This window comes from Triticum dicoccoides, chromosome 5A, assembly GCF_002162155.2.
Source record: "Triticum dicoccoides isolate Atlit2015 ecotype Zavitan chromosome 5A, WEW_v2.0, whole genome shotgun sequence".
NCBI lineage: Eukaryota > Viridiplantae > Streptophyta > Magnoliopsida > Poales > Poaceae > Triticum > Triticum dicoccoides.
The window spans coordinates 610,991,790-611,008,387 of NC_041388.1; positions in this window are offsets into that span (position 1 = coordinate 610,991,790).

Below are 16,598 nucleotides of genomic sequence, written 5' to 3' on the forward strand. Positions count from 1 at the left end.
CTAGAGGGTAATACCTCGGCTGCCGGAGGGCCGGGGACGACGGTCCTCATGGAGACCGGCGACGAGGGCCCCGGTCAATCCATCCCCCAGCCGCAGGCTGCTCCAGAGACCAATACGGCCTCGAAGTCTAGTGAACAACCCCTGCAAGAGAAAAGGGAGCGGCGACCTCTCCTAATCCGGAGGTGCCGAATACCACGACGGACACTCTTCAAAGTGCATCTGTCCTGGACGAGCACCGCATCCTGATGGGTGTGGCGTCTGAGAAGATTTAGTCTGCCAAGAGCGGACTGAACGTGGCCTTCTCTAGCCTGCTAGCAGGCTTCGAGGTATGCAATGTAATGTTTTTTATCCTTTTTATGAGAAATATGCCCGTATATAGATAGTAGCCCCTGAGATTCTGTTCATTTTTCTGAAAGAAAAGCGAGCAGAGGATCAATAATCAGTTGTCAGGTGGTAACATGCTATTTTATTTGAATTTCAAAACAGGCCTCTCTGTTAGCGGTGACTGCCTAGTCAGCGGAGATCTCCGAACTCAAACGGAAACTGGAGCGAGCCGATGAGGATCTAGTCCTTGTTAACACGCGGCTCGACCAAGTGCAAGGTATAAGATACATCTGGCTGTATGCCTGTTTATTTCCGTGCTTTTGTGGAAGTTGAAGAGCTTTACTATGCATGGTTGTATAGATGGTGCCGCCGCGGTGGAGACCCTTAGGGGTGAGCTTGCTCAAGCCAAGGAGCAGGCAAGGGTAAGCCATGCGGCTGCTGACAAGGCGGCTATGGACTTAACGGCCGAACAGGCCGCTCGGCGCCGTTTGGAGGAACAGGTGACTAAGATGGAGCAAAAGCTCAAGGAGACTGCCGCCAAGTGCGAGTCCCTGGAAACGGAAAACAAAGCGAAGGTGACCGAACTCGCCAAGGCCCTTCAAGATGCTTCGGAGGCACGATCTGAATCCCGTGCAGCGCGCGAGGAAATCCGTCAAGCCGGTCAGATAGCGGCTAGTAAGCCTTTTATTTTACAGGCTAAATTTGGGGACCGGAAGTATGCCTTGCTTAATCGACTGTGGAGTTCTCCAGATGCATATGCGGATCTGCCGATGAGTGCTACGGACGCCGCCCAATTCTTCCATGCCCAGGAGGGGTACGAGTCAGAGAAGCTCTTCTGGTCGCAGTTTGTGGAGCAGGAGCGTCCCCTACTGCTAAATGACCAGATGGCACAATGGGCGGAGCTGCATAAGATGTCCAGCGCGGCCCTGAAGGATGTCATAGTCTGGTTGTGGCCTGCTGAAGCCGTTCCGGGCAGCTATGTCGGCCTCGTGCAGCGTCTCGTCGATGCACTGCCCTGGATTGACGCTGTCAAGAGGTGGTCCTGCATGGAAGGAGCGCGTATGGCTTTCGCCTGTGTCAAGATGCACTGGGTGAAAATGAATGCCGAAAAGGTGGCAGTCGAGGGACCTCCCGAAAGCAAGGCCCACCACACACTGGAGCGCTATTTTGAGGACATACTAAAAGGTGCTCACCTTATAGAGGGCCAGTGCTCTAAGGACGTAGTGTTTGAATAAAAGAGTTCAAACTGTCCGAGGATTTGTGTTATAAACGAAGTCTTTTGTAAGATATTCATTCATTGATGAAAAGTTTTTATCCTCCTGTGCGGCCGTTTATTATATCTGAGAGTTCCCAGTCGTCGGCTTCAGCCCCCATGTAGATCCTACCGGGGTGTTCGGAATTGCACATAACTACACTTGACCCAACGTCTTGGTCCTTGAAGGAGGTGTTAGTGAGGCGAACCAGGCAATCAAACTATTCGGTTTTATTGCTCTCACTTAGCTATAGGAGTTTGACAATGGGTCTATTAGGTAGCCCCTAGTATGTACGCGGCTACCCTAATGTGGATGCGTTACATATGTGACCGGGAAACGGTCCTTCGTGTAATACAAAAAAATCGCTAAGAATTGTACTGAATTGCCGAGTGGCTGACCAGCTCTCGCCGCATCATGATAGTCAGTTTTCGACTTTCTCTACTGAGGTTCTTAACCAGATGAACGAGAAATACAATCGCAGTAGTTCTCCCTTTACTACCCTAGCCGATCAGACAGATCGTAAGGTAGCAAGCATAGGAGCCGGGCAACCCAACTATTGACCAAAGACATGATTCGGAGCCGATGCTATTGGAAATATGCCCTAGAGGCAATAATAAAAGCATTATTATTATATTTCCTTGTTCATGATAATTGTCTTTATTCATGCTTTAATTGTGTTATCCGGAAATCGTAATACATGTGTGAATAATAGACACCAACATGTCCCTAGTAAGCCTCTAGTTGACTAGCTCATTGATCAACAGATAGTCATGGTTTCCTGACTATGGACATTGGATGTCATTGATAACGAGATCACATCATTAGGAGAATGATGTGATGGACAAGACCCAATCCTAAACATGGCATAAGATCGTATAGTTCGTTTGCTAGAGTTTTCCAATGTCAAGTATCCTTTCCTTAGACCATGAGATCGTGTAACTCCCGGATACCGTAGGAGTGCTTTGGGTATACCAAACGTCACAACGTGACTGGGTGACTATAAAGGTATACTACGGGTATCTCCGAAAGTGTCTGTTGGGTTGACACGGATCAAGATTGGGATTTGTCACTCCGTATGACGGAGAGATATCACTGGGCCCACTCGGTAATGCATCATCATTATGAGCTCAAAGTGACCAAGTGTCTGGTAATGGGATCATGCATTATGGTACGAGTAAAGTGACTTGCCGGTAACGAGATTGAACGAGGTATTGGGATACCGACGATCGAATCTCGGGCAAGTAACATACCGATTGACAAAGGGAATTGTATACGGGGTTGCTTGAATCCTCGACATCGTGGTTCATCCGATGAGATCATCGAGGAACATGTGGGAGCCAACATGGGTATCCAGATCCCGCTGTTGGTTATTGACCGGAGAGCAATCTCGGTCATGTCTACATGTCTCCCGAACCCGTAGGGTCTACACACTTAAGGTTCGGTGACGCTAGGGTTGTAGGGATATGTATATGCAGTAACCCGAATGTTGTTCGGAGTCCCGGATGAGATCCCGGACGTCACGAGGAGTTTTGGAATGGTCCAGAGGTAAAGAATTATATATAGGAAGTGCTATTTCGGCCATCGGGACAAGTTTCGGGGTCACCGGTATTGTACCGGGACCACCGGAAGGGTCCCGGGGGTCCATCGGGTGGGGCCACCTATCCCGGAGGGCCCCATGGGCTGAAGTGGGAAGGGATCCAGCCCAAAGTGGGCTGGGGCGCCACTTCCCCCTAGGGCCCATGCGCATAGGGTTGGGGGAAACCCTAAAGGGGGCGCCCCCTTGCTTGGGGGGCAAGCCCCCCACCCCTTGGCCGCTGCCCCCTAGGAGATTGCAGCTCCTAGGGCTGGCGCCCCCCTAGGCCCCCCTATATATAGTGGGGGGGATGGAGGACCTCTTACCTTTGCCTTTGGTGCCTCCCTCTCCCTCTCCAACACCTCCTCCTCCTCCATAGAGCTTGGCGAAGCCCTGCCGGAGTACTGCAGCTCCATCACCACCACGCCGTCGTGCTGCTGCTGGAGCCATCTTCCTCAACCTCTCCTTCCCCCTTGTTGGATCAAGAAGAAGGAGACATTACGCTGACCGTACGTGTGTTGAACGCGGAGGTGCCGTCCGTTCGGTGCTAGGATCTCCGGTGATTTGGATCACTTCAAGTACGACTTCCTCATCCCTGTTCTTTGAACGCTTCGGTGCGTGATCTACAAAGGTATGTAGATGCAATCCAATCACTCGTTGCTAGATGAACTCATAGATGGATCTTGGTGAAACCGTAGGAAATTTTTTGTTTTCTGCAACGTTCCCCGGCAGTGGCATCATGAGCTAGGTCTATGTGTAGTTCTTCTTGCGCGAGTAGAACACAATTTTGTTGTGGGCGTAGATGTTGTCAACTTTCTTGCCGCTACTAGTCGTATCTTGCTTCAACGGTATTGTGGGATGAAGCGGCCCGGACCAACCTTATACGTACGCTTACGTGAGACCGGTTCCACCGACTAACATGCACTAGTTGCATAAGGTGGCTGGCGGGTGTCTGTCTCTCCCACTTTAGTTGGAGCGGATTCGATGAAAAGGGTCCTTATGAAGGGTAAATAGAAGTTGACAAATCACGTTGTGGCTTTCACGTAGGTAAGAAAACATTCTTGCTAGAACCCTCTTGCAGCCACGTAAAACTTGCAACAACAATTAGAGGACGTCTAACTTGTTTTTGCAGCAAGTGCTTTGTGATATGATATGGCCAAAGTTGTGATGAATGATGAATGATATATATGTGATATATGAGATGTTCATGCTATTGTAATAAGAATCACGACCTGCATGTCAATGAGTATGAAAACCGGCAGGAGCCATAGGAGTTGTCTTTATTTTTGTATGACCTGCGTGTCATTGAGAAACGCCATGTAAATTACTTTACTTTATTGCTAAACGCGTTAGCCATAGTAGTAGAAGTAATAGTTGGCGAGCAACTTCATGGAGACACGATGATGGAGATCACGATGATGGAGATCATGGTGTCATGCCGGTGACAAGATGATCATGGAGCCCCAAGATGGAGATCAAAGGAGCTATGTGATATTGGCCATATCATGTCACTTTTATTATTTGATTGCATGTGATGTTTATCATGTTTTTGCATCTTGTTTACTTAGAACGACGGTAGTAAATAAGATGATCCCTCATAATAATTTCAAGAAAGTGTTCCCCCTAACTGTGCACCGTTGCGACAGTTCGTTGTTTCGAAGCACCACGTGATGATCGGGTGTGATAGATTCTAACGTTCACATACAACGGGTGTAAGACAGATTTACACATGCAAACACTTAGGTTGACTTGACGAGCCTAGCATGTACAGACATGGCCTCGGAACACAGAAGACCGAAAGGTCGAGCATGAGTCGTATAGAAGATACGATCAACATGAAGATGTTCACCGATGTTGACTAGTCCGTCTCACGTGATGATCGGACACGGCCTAGTTAACTTAGATCGTGTTATACTTAGATGACAGGAGGGATGTCTATCTAAGTGGGAGTTCGTTGTATAATTTGATTAGATGAACTTAATTATCATGAACTTAGTCTAAAATATTTACAATATGTCTTGTAGATCAAATGGCCAACGTAGTCCTCAACTTCAACGCGTTCCTAGAGAAAACCAAGCTGAAAGACGATGGCAGCAACTACACGGACTGGGTCCGGAACCTGAGGATCATCCTCATAGCTGCCGAGAAAGATTATGTCCTACAAGCACCGCTGGGTGACGCACCTATTCTCCCTGCAGAACAAGACGTTATGAACTCTTGGCAGGCACGTACCGATGACTACTCCCTCGTTCAGGGCGGCATGCTTTATATCTTAGAGCCGGGGCTCCAAAAACGTTTTGAGAGACACAGAGCATATGAGATGTTCGAAGAGCTGAAAATGGTTTTCCAAGCTCATGCCCGGGTCGAGAGATATGAAGTCTCCGACAAATTCTTCAGCTGTAAGATGGAGGAAAATAGTTCTGTCAGTGAGCACATACTCACTATGTCTGGGTTACATAACCGCTTGACTCAGCTGGGAGTTAATCTCCCGGATGATGCGGTCATTGACAGAATCCTCCAGTCGCTTCCACCAAGCTACAAGAGCTTTGTGATGAACTTCAATATGCAGGGGATGGAAAAGACCATTCCTGAGTTATTTTCAATGCTGAAATCAGCAGAGGTAGAAGTCAAGAAGGAACATCAAGTGTTGATGGTGAATAAAACCACTAAGTTCAAGAAGGGCAAGGGTAAAAAGAACTTCAAGAAGGACGGCAAGGGAGTTGCCGCACCCGTCAAGCAAGCTGCCGGGAAGAAGCCAAAGAATGGACCCAAGCCCGAGACTGAGTGCTTTTATTGCAAGGGAAGTGGTCACTGGAAGCGGAACTGCCCCAAATACTTAGCGGACAAGAAGGCCTGCAAAACAAAAGGTATATGTGATATACATGTAATTGATGTGTACCTTACCAGTACTCGTAGTAGCTCCTGGGTATTTGATACCGGTGCAGTTGCTCACATTTGTAACTCAAAGCAGGAGTTGCGGAATAAGCGGAGACTGGCGAAGGACGAGGTGACGATGCGTGTCGGGAATGGTTCCAAGGTCAATGTGATCGCCGTCGGCACGCTACCTCTACATTTACCTACGGGATTAGTTTTAAACCTTAATAATTGTTATTTAGTGCCAGCTTTGAGCATGAACATTGTATCAGGATCTCGTTTAATTCGAGATGGCTACTCATTTAAATCCGAGAATAATGGTTGTTCTATTTATATGAGAGATATGTTTTATGGTCATGCTCCTATGGTGAATGGTTTATTCTTAATGAATCTCGAGCGTAATGCTACACATATTCATAGTGTGAATGCCAAAAGATGTAAGGTTGATAATGATAGTCCCACATACTTGTGGCACTGCCGCCTTGGTCACATAGGTGTCAAACGCATGAAGAAGCTCCATACAGATGGACTTTTAGAGTCTCTTGATTATGAATCATTTGACACGTGCGAACCAAGCCTCGTGGGTAAGATGACCAAGACTCCGTTCTCAGGAACAATGGAGCGAGCAACCAACCTATTGGAAATCATACATATCGATGTGTGCGGTCCAATGAGCGTTGAGGCTCGTGGTGGCTATCGTTATGTTCTCACCCTCACTGATGACTTGAGTAGGTATGGGTATATCTACTTAATGAAACACAAGTCTGAAACCTTTGAAAAGTTCAAGGAATTTCAGAGTGAGGTTGAGAATCAACGTGACAGAAAAATCAAGTTTTTGCTATCAGATCGTGGAGGAGAATACTTGAGTCACGAATTTGGTACACACTTAAGAAAATGTGGAGTAGTTTCACAACTCACGTCGCCCGGAACACCTCAGCGTAATGGTGTGTCTGAACGTCGTAATCGCACTCTATTAGATATGGTGCGATCTATGATGTCTCTTACCAATTTACCGCTGTCATTTTGGGGCTATGCTTTAGAGACTGCCGCATTCACTTTAAATAGGGCTCCATCGAAATCCGTTGAGACGACACCGTATGAATTATGGTTTGGGAAGAAGCCTAAGCTGTCGTTTCTAAAAGTTTGGGGATGCGATGCTTATGTCAAGAAACTTCAACCTGAAAAGCTCGAACCCAAGTCGGAAAAATGCGTCTTCATAGGATACCCTAAAGAAACTATTGGGTATACCTTCTACCTCAGATCCGAAGGCAAGATCTTTGTTGCCAAGAATGGATCCTTTCTAGAGAAGGAGTTTCTCTCGAAAGAAGTAAGTGGGAGGAAAGTAGAACTTGATGAAGTATTGCCTCTTGAAACGGAAAATAGCGCAACTCAAGAAAATGTTCCTGAGGTGCCTACACCGACTAGAGAGGAAGTTAATGATGATGATCATGAAACTTCAGATCAAGTTTCTACTGAACTTCGTAGGTCCACAAGGACATGTTCCGCACCAGAATGGTACGGCAACCCTGTCTTGGAAATCATGTTGTTAGACAACGGTGAACCTTCGAACTATGAAGAAGCGATGGCGGGCTCGGATTCTGATAAATGGCTGGAAGCCATGAAATCCGAGATAGGATCCATGTATGAAAACGAAGTATGGACTTTGACTGACTTGCCCGATGGTCGGCGAGCCATAGAAAATAAATGGATCTTTAAGAAGAAGACAGATGCGGATGGTAATGTGACCATCCATAAAGCTCGGCTTGTCGCTAAGGGTTATCGACAAGTTCAAGGGGTTGACTACGATGAGACTTTCTCACCGGTAGCGAAGCTGAAGTCCGTCCGAATTATGTTAGCAATTGCCGCATAATATGATTACGAGATATGGCAAATGGACGTCAAAACGGCATTCCTTAATGGTTTCCTTAAGGAAGAATTGTATATGATGCAGCCGGAAGGTTTTGTCGATCCTAAGAATGCTGACAAGGTGTGCAAGCTCCAACGCTCGATTTATGGGCTGGTGCAAGCATCTCGGAGTTGGAACATTCGCTTTGATGAGATGATCAAAGCGTTTGGGTTTACGCAGACTTATGGAGAAGCCCGCGTTTACAAGAAAGTGAGTGGGAGCTCCGTAGCATTTCTCATATTATATGTAGATGACATACTTTTGATGGGAAATGATATAGAACTCTTGGACAGCATTAAGGCCTACTTGAACAAGAGTTTTTCAATGAAGGACCTTGGAGAAGCTGCTTATATATTAGGCATCAAGATCTATAGAGATAGATCGAGACGCCTCATAGGTCTTTCACAAAGCACATACCTTGATAAGACATTGAAGAAGTTCAATATGGATCAGTCTAAGAAGGGGTTCTTACCTGTGTTACAAGGTGTGAAATTGAGCTCAGCTCAATGTCCGACCACGACAGAAGATATAGAAGAGATGAGTGTCATCCCCTATGCCTCAGCCATAGGTTCTATTATGTATGCCATGCTGTGTACCAGACCCGATGTAAACCTTGCCGTAAGTTTGGTAGGAAGGTACCCAAGTAATCCCGGCAAGGAATACTGGACAGCGGTCAAGAATATCCTGAAGTACCTAAAAAGGACTAAGGAAATGTTTCTCGTTTATGGAGGTGACGAAGAGCTCGTCGTAAAGGGTTACGTCGACGCAAGCTTCGACACATATCTGGATGACTCAAAGTCACAAACCGGATACGTGTATATTTTGAATGGTGGGGCAGTAAGCTGGTGCAGTTGCAAGCAGAGCATCGTGGCGGGATCTACATGTGAAGCGGAGTACATGGCAGCCTCGGAGGCAGCGCATGAAGCAATTTGGGTGAAGGAGTTCATCACCGACCTAGGAGTCATACCCAATGCATCGGGGCCAATCAAACTCTTCTGTGACAACACTGGAGCTATTGCACTTGCCAAGGAGCCTAGGTTTCACAAAAAGACAAGGCACATCAAGCGTCGCTTCAACTCCATTCGTGAAAATGTTCAAGATGGAGACATAGATATTTGTAAAGTACATACGGACCTGAATGTAGCAGATCCGTTGACTAAACCTCTCCCTAGAGCAAAACATGATCAACACCAGAATTCCATGGGTGTTCGATTCATCACAATGTAACTAGACTATTGACTCTAGTGCAAGTGGGAGACTGTTGGAAATATGCCCTAGAGGCAATAATAAAAGCATTATTATTATATTTCCTTGTTCATGATAATTGTCTTTATTCATGCTTTAATTGTGTTATCCGGAAATCGTAATACATGTGTGAATAATAGACACCAACATGTCCCTAGTAAGCCTCTAGTTGACTAGCTCGTTGATCAACAGATAGTCATGGTTTCCTGACTATGGACATTGGATGTCATTGATAACGAGATCACATCATTAGGAGAATGATGTGATGGACAAGACCCAATCCTAAACATGGCATAAGATCGTATAGTTCATTTGCTAGAGTTTTCCAATGTCAAGTATCCTTTCCTTAGACCATGAGATCGTGTAACTCCCGGATACCATAGGAGTGCTTTGGGTATACCAAACGTCACAACGTGACTGGGTGACTATAAAGGTATACTACGAGTATCTCCGAAAGTGTCTGTTGGGTTGACACGGATCAAGACTGGGATTTGTCACTCCGTATGACGGAGAGGTATCACTGGGCCCACTCGGTAATGCATCATCATTATGAGCTCAAAGTGACCAAGTGTCTGGTCATGGGATCATGCATTACGGTATGAGTAAAGTGACTTGCCGGTAACGAGATTGAACGAGGTATTGGGATACCGACGATCGAATCTCGGGCAAGTAACATACCGATTGACAAAGGGAATTGTATACGGGGTTGCTTGAATCCTCGACATCGTGGTTCATCCGATGAGATCATCGGGGAACATGTGGGAGCCAACATGGGTATCCAGATCCCGCTGTTGGTTATTGACCGGAGAGCAATCTCGGTCATGTCTACATGTCTCCCGAACCCGTAGGGTCTACACACTTAAGGTTCGGTGACGCTAGGGTTGTAGGGATATGTATATGCAGTAACCCGAATGTTGTTCGGAGTCCCGGATGAGATCCCGGACGTCGCGAGGAGTTTCGGAATGGTCCAGAGGTAAAGAATTATATATAGGAAGTGCTATTTCGGCCATCGGGACAAGTTTCGGGGTCACCGGTATTGTACCGGGACCACCGGAAGGGTCCCGGGGGTCCACCGGGTGGGGCCACCTATCCCAGAGGGCCCCATGGGCTGAAGTGGGAGGGATCCAGCCCAAAGTGGGCTGGGGCGCCACTTCCCCTAGGGCCCATGCGCATAGGGTTGGGGGAAACCCTAAAGGGGGGCGCCCCCTTGCTTGGGGGGCAAGCCCCCCACCCCTTGGCCGCTGCCCCCTAGGAGATTGCAGCTCCTAGGGCCGGCGCCCCCCTAGGCCCCCCTATATATAGTGGGGGGGATGGAGGACCTCTTACCTTTGCCTTTGGTGCCTCCCTCTCCCTCTCCAACACCTCCTCCTCCTCCATAGAGCTTGGTGAAGCCCTGCCGGAGTACTGCAGCTCCATCACCACCACGCCATCGTGCTGCTGCTGGAGCCATCTTCCTCAACCTCTCCTTCCCCCTTGCTGGATCAAGAAGAAGGAGACGTTACGCTGACCGTACGTGTATTGAACGCGAAGGTGCCGTCCGTTCGGTGCTAGGATCTCCGGTGATTTGGATCACGTCAAGTACGACTTCCTCATCCCTGTTCTTTGAACGCTTCCGCGCGTGATCTACAAAGGTATGTAGATGCAATCCAATCACTCGTTTCTAGATGAACTCATAGATGGATCTTGGTGAAACCGTAGGAAAATTTTTGTTTTCTGCAACGTTCCTCGACAGATGCATGTTGGAAATATGCCCTAGAGGCAACAATAAAAGGATTATTATTATATTTCCTTGTTCATCATGATTGTCTTTTATTCATGCTATAATTGTGTTATCCGGAAATTGTAATACATGTGTGAATAACAGACACCAACATGTCCCTAGTAAGCCTCTAGTTGACTAGCTCGTTGATCAACAGATAGTCATGGTTTCCTGACTATGGACATTGGATGTCATTGATAACGAGATCACATCATTAGGAGAATGATGTGATGGACAAGACCCAATCCTAAACATGGCATAAGATCGTATAGTTCGTTTGCTAGAGTTTTCCAAAGTCAAGTATCCTTTCCTTAGACCATGAGATCGTGTAACTCCCGGATACCGTAGGAGTGCTTTGGGTGTACCAAACGTCACAACGTAACTGGGTGACCATAAAGGTATACTACGGGTATCTCCGAAAGTGTCTGTTGGGTTGACACGGATCAAGACTGGGATTTGTCACTCCGTATGACGGAGAGGTATCACTGGGCCCACTCGGTAATGCATCATCATTATGAGCTCAAAGTGACCAAGTGTCTGGTCACGGGATCATGCATTACGGTACGAGTAAAGTGACTTGCCGGTAGCGAGATTGAACGAAGTATTGGGATACCGACGATCGAATCTCGGGCAAGTAACATACCGATTGACAAAGGGAATTGTATGCGGGGTTGCTTGAATCCTCGACATCGTGGTTCATCCGATGAGATCATCGAGGAGCATGTGGGAGCCAACATGGGTATCCAGATCCCGCTGTTGGTTATTGACCGGAGAGTAATCTCGGTCATGTCTACATGTCTCCCGAACCCGTAGGGTCTACACACTTAAGGTTCGGTGACGCTAGGGTTGTAGGGATATGTATATGCAGTAACCCAAATGTTGTTCGGAGTCCCGGATGAGATCCCAGACGTCGCGAGGAGTTCCTGAATGGTCCGGAGGTAAAGAATTATATATAGGAAGTGCCTATTTCGGCTATCGGGACAAGTTTCGGGGTCACCGGTATTGTACCGGGACCACCGGAAGGGTCCCGGGGCTCCACCGGGTGGGGCCACCTATCCCGGAGGGCCCCATGGGCTGAAGTGGGGAGGGGAACCAGCCCTTAGTGGGATGGTGCGCTCCCCAAGGCCCACCCCTTGCGCCTAGGGTTGAAACCCTAGGGTGGGGGGGGGGCTCCCCACTTGCCTTGGGGGGCACTCCACCCCCCTTGGCGGCCGCCACCCCTAGGAGATTGGATCTCCTAGGGCCGGCGCCCCCCCTAGGCCCCCTATATATAGTGGGGGGAGGGAGAGCCTCAAATCCCACGCCTTTGGTGCCTCCCTCTCCCTCTCCAACACCCCCTCCTCCTCCATAGAGCTTGGCGAAGCCCTGACGGAGTACTGCAGCTCCACCACCACCACGCCATCGTGCTGCTGCTGGAGCCATCTTCCTCAACCTCTCCTTCCCCCTTGCTGGATCAAGAAGAAGGAGACGTTATGCTGACCGTACGTGTGTTGAACACGGAGGTGCCGTTCATTCGGCGCTAGGATCTCCGGTGATTTGGATCACGTCAAGTACGACTTCCTCATCCCCGTTCTTTGAACACTTCCGCGCGTGATCTACAAAGGTATGTAGATGCAATCCAATCACTCGTTGCTATATGAACTCATAGATGGATCTTGGTGAAACCGTAGGAAATTTTTTGTTTTCTGCAACGTTCTCCAACAGTGGCATCATGAGCTAGGTCTATGCGTAGTTCTTCTTGCGTGAGTAGAACACAATTTGTTGTGGGCGTAGATGTTGTCAACTTTATTGCCGCGACTAGTCTTATCTTGCTTCAACGGTATTGTGAGATGAAGCGGCCCGGACCAACCTTACACATACGCTTACGTGAGACCGGTTCCACCGACTAACATGCACTAGTTGCATAAGGTGGCTGGCGGGTGTCTGTCTCTCCTACTTTAGTTGGAGTGGATTCGATGAAAAGGGTCCTTATGAAGGGTAAATAGAAGTTGACAAATCACGTTGTGGCTTTCACGTAGGTAAGAAAACGTTCTTGCTAGAACCCTATTGCGGCCACGTAAAACTTGCAACAACAATTAGAGGACGTCTAACTTGTTTTTGCAGCAAGTGTTTTGTGATGTGATATGGCCAAAGTTGTGATGAATGATGAATGATATATATGTGATGTATGAGATGTTCATGCTATTGTAATAGGAATCACGACTTGCATGTCGATGAGTATGACAACCGGCAGGAGCCATAGGAGTTGTCTTTATTTTTGTATGACCTGCGTGTCATTGAGAAACGCCATGTAAATTACTTTACTTTATTGCTAAACGCGTTAGCCATAGTAGTAGAAGTAATAGTTGGCGAGCAACTTCATGGAGACACGATGATGGAGATTATGATGATGGAGATCATGGTGTCATGCCGGTGACAAGATGATCATGGAGCCCCAAGATGGAGATCAAAGGAGCTATGTGATATTGGCCATATCATGTCACTTTTATTATTTGATTGCATGTGATTTTTATCATGTTTTTGCATCTTGTTTACTTAGAACGATGGTAGTAAATAAGATGATCCCTCATAATAATTTCAAGAAAGTGTTCCCCCTAACTGTGCACCGTTGCGACAGTTTGTTGTTTCGAAGCACCACGTGATGATCGGGTGTGATAGATTCTAACGTTCACATACAACGGGTGTAAGACAGATTTACACATGCAAACACTTAGGTTGACTTGACGAGCCTAGCATGTACAGACATGGCCTCGGAACACAGAAGACCGAAAGGTCGAGCATGAGTCGTATAGAAGATACGATCAACATGAAGATGTTCACCGATGTTGACTAGTCCGTCTCACGTGATGATCGGACACGGCCTAGTTAACTCAGATCGTGTTATACTTAGATGACAAGAGGGATGTCTATCTAAGTGGGAGTTCATTGTATAATTTGATTAGATGAACTTAATTATCATGAACTTAGTCTAAAATATTTACAATATGTCTTGTAGATCAAATGGCCAACGTAGTCCTCAACTTCAACGCGTTCCTAGAGAAAACCAAGCTGAAAGACGATGGCAGCAACTACACGGACTGGGTCCGGAACCTGAGGATCATCCTCATAGCTGCCGAGAAAGATTATGTCCTACAAGCACCGCTGGGTGACGCACCTATTCTCCCTGCAGAACAAGACGTTACGAACGCTTGGCAGGCACGTACTGATGACTACTCCCTCGTTCAGTGCGGCATGCTTTACAGCTTAGAGCCGGGGCTCCAAAAACGTTTTGAGAGACACAGAGCATATGAGATGTTCGAAGAGCTGAAAATGGTTTTCCAAGCTCATGCCCGGGTCGAGAGATATCAAGTCTCCGACAAGTTCTTCAGCTGTAAGATGGAGGAAAACAGTTCTGTCAGTGAGCACATACTCACTATGTCTGGGTTGCATAACCGCTTGACTCAGCTGGGAGTTAATCTCCCGGATGACGCGGTCATTGATAGAATCCTTCAGTCGCTTCCACCGAGCTACAAGAGCTTTGTGATGAACTTCAATATGCAGGGGATGGAAAAGACCATTCCTGAAGTATTTGCTATGCTGAAATCAGCAGAGGTAAAAGTCAAGAAGGAACATCAAGTGTTGGTGGTCAATAAAACCACTAAGTTCAAGAAGGGCAAGGGAACTTCAAGAAGGACGACAAGGGAGTTGCCGCGCCCGGCAAGCAAGCTACCGGGAAGAAGCCAAAGAATGGACCCAAGCCCGAGACTAAGTGCTTTTATTGCAAGGAAAGTGGTCACTGGAAGCGGAACTGCCCCAAATACTTAGCGGACAAGAAGGCCGGCAAAACGAAAGGTATATGTGATATACATGTAATTGATGTGTACCTTACCAATACTCGTAGTAGCTCCTGGGTATTTGATACCGGTGCAGTTGCTCACATTTGTAACTCAAAGCAGGAGCTTCGGAATAAGCGGAGACTGGCGAAGGACGAGGTGACGATGCGCGTCGGGAATGGTTCCAAGGTCGATGTGATCGCCGTCGGCACGCTACCTCTACATTTACCTACGGGATTAGTTTTGAACCTCAATAATTGTTATTTAGTGCCAAGTTTGAGCATGAACATTGTATCAGGATCTCGTTTAATACGAGATGGCTACTCATTTAAATCCGAGAATAATGGTTGTTCTATTTATATGAGAGATATGTTTTATGGTCATGCTCCGATGGTGAATGGTTTATTCTTAATGAATCTCGAGTGTAATGCTACGCATATTCATAGTGTGAGTACCAAAAGATGTAAGGTTGATAATGATAGTCCCACATACTTGTGGCACTGCCGCCTTGGTCACATAGGTGTCAAACGCATGAAGAAGCTCCATGCAGATGGACTTTTAGAGTCTCTTGATTACGAATCATTTGACATGTGCGAACCATGCCTCATGGGTATAATGACCAAGACTCCGTTCTCAGGAACAATGGAGCGAGCAACCAACTTATTGGAAATCATACATACTGATGTGTGCGGTCCGATGAGTGTTGAGGCTCGCGGTGGCTATCGTTATGTTCTCACCCTCACTGATGACTTGAGTAGATATGGGTATATCTATTTGATGAAACACAAGTCTGAGACCTTTGAAAAGTTCAAGGAATTTTAGAGTGAGGTTGAAAATCAACGTGACAGAAAAATCAAGTTCCTGCGATCAGCTTGAGTCACGAATTTGGCACACACTTAAGAAAATGTGGAATAGTTTCACAACTCACGCCGCCTGGAACACCTCAGCGCAATGGTGTGTCCGAACGTCGTAATCGCACTCTATTAGATATGGTGCGATCTATGATGTCTCTTACCGATTTACCGCTATCTTTTTGGGGCTATACTTTAGAGACTGCCGCATTCACTTTAAATAGGGCTCCGTCAAAATCCGTTGAGACGACACCGTATGAATTATTGTTTGGGAAGAAACCTAAGCTGTCGTTTCTAAAAGTTTGGGGATGCGATGCTTATGTCAAGAAACTTCAACCTAAAAAGCTCGAACCCAAGTCGGAAAAATGCGTCTTCATAGGATAACCTAAAGAAACTATTGGGTATACCTTCTACCTCAGATCCGAAGGCAAGATCTTTGTTGCCAAGAATGGATCCTTTCTAGAGAAAGAGTTTCTCTCGAAAGAAGTAAGTGGGAGGAAAGTAGAACTTGATGAAGTATTACCTCTTGAACCGGAAAAAGGCGCAACTCAAGAAAATGTTCCTGAGGTGCCTGCACCGACTAGAGAGGAAGTTAATGATGATGATCAAGATACTTCTGATCAAGCTCCTACTGAAATTCGTAGGTCCACAAGGACACGTTCCGCACCAGAGAGGTACGACAACCCTGTCTTGGAAATCATGTTGTTAGACAACGGTGAACCTTCGAACTATGAAGAAGCGATGGCGGGTCCGGATTCTGACAAATGGCTGGAAGCCATGAAATCCGAGATAGGATCCATGTATGAAAACGAAGTATGGACTTTGACTGACTTGCCCGTTGAGCGGCGAGCCATAGAAAATAAATGGATCTTTAAGAAGAAGACAGACGCGGATGGTAATGTGACCATCTATAAAGCTCGGCTTGTCGCTAAGGGTTATCGACAAGTTCAAGGGGTTGACTACGATGAGACTTTCTCACCGGTAGCAAAGCTGAAGTCCGT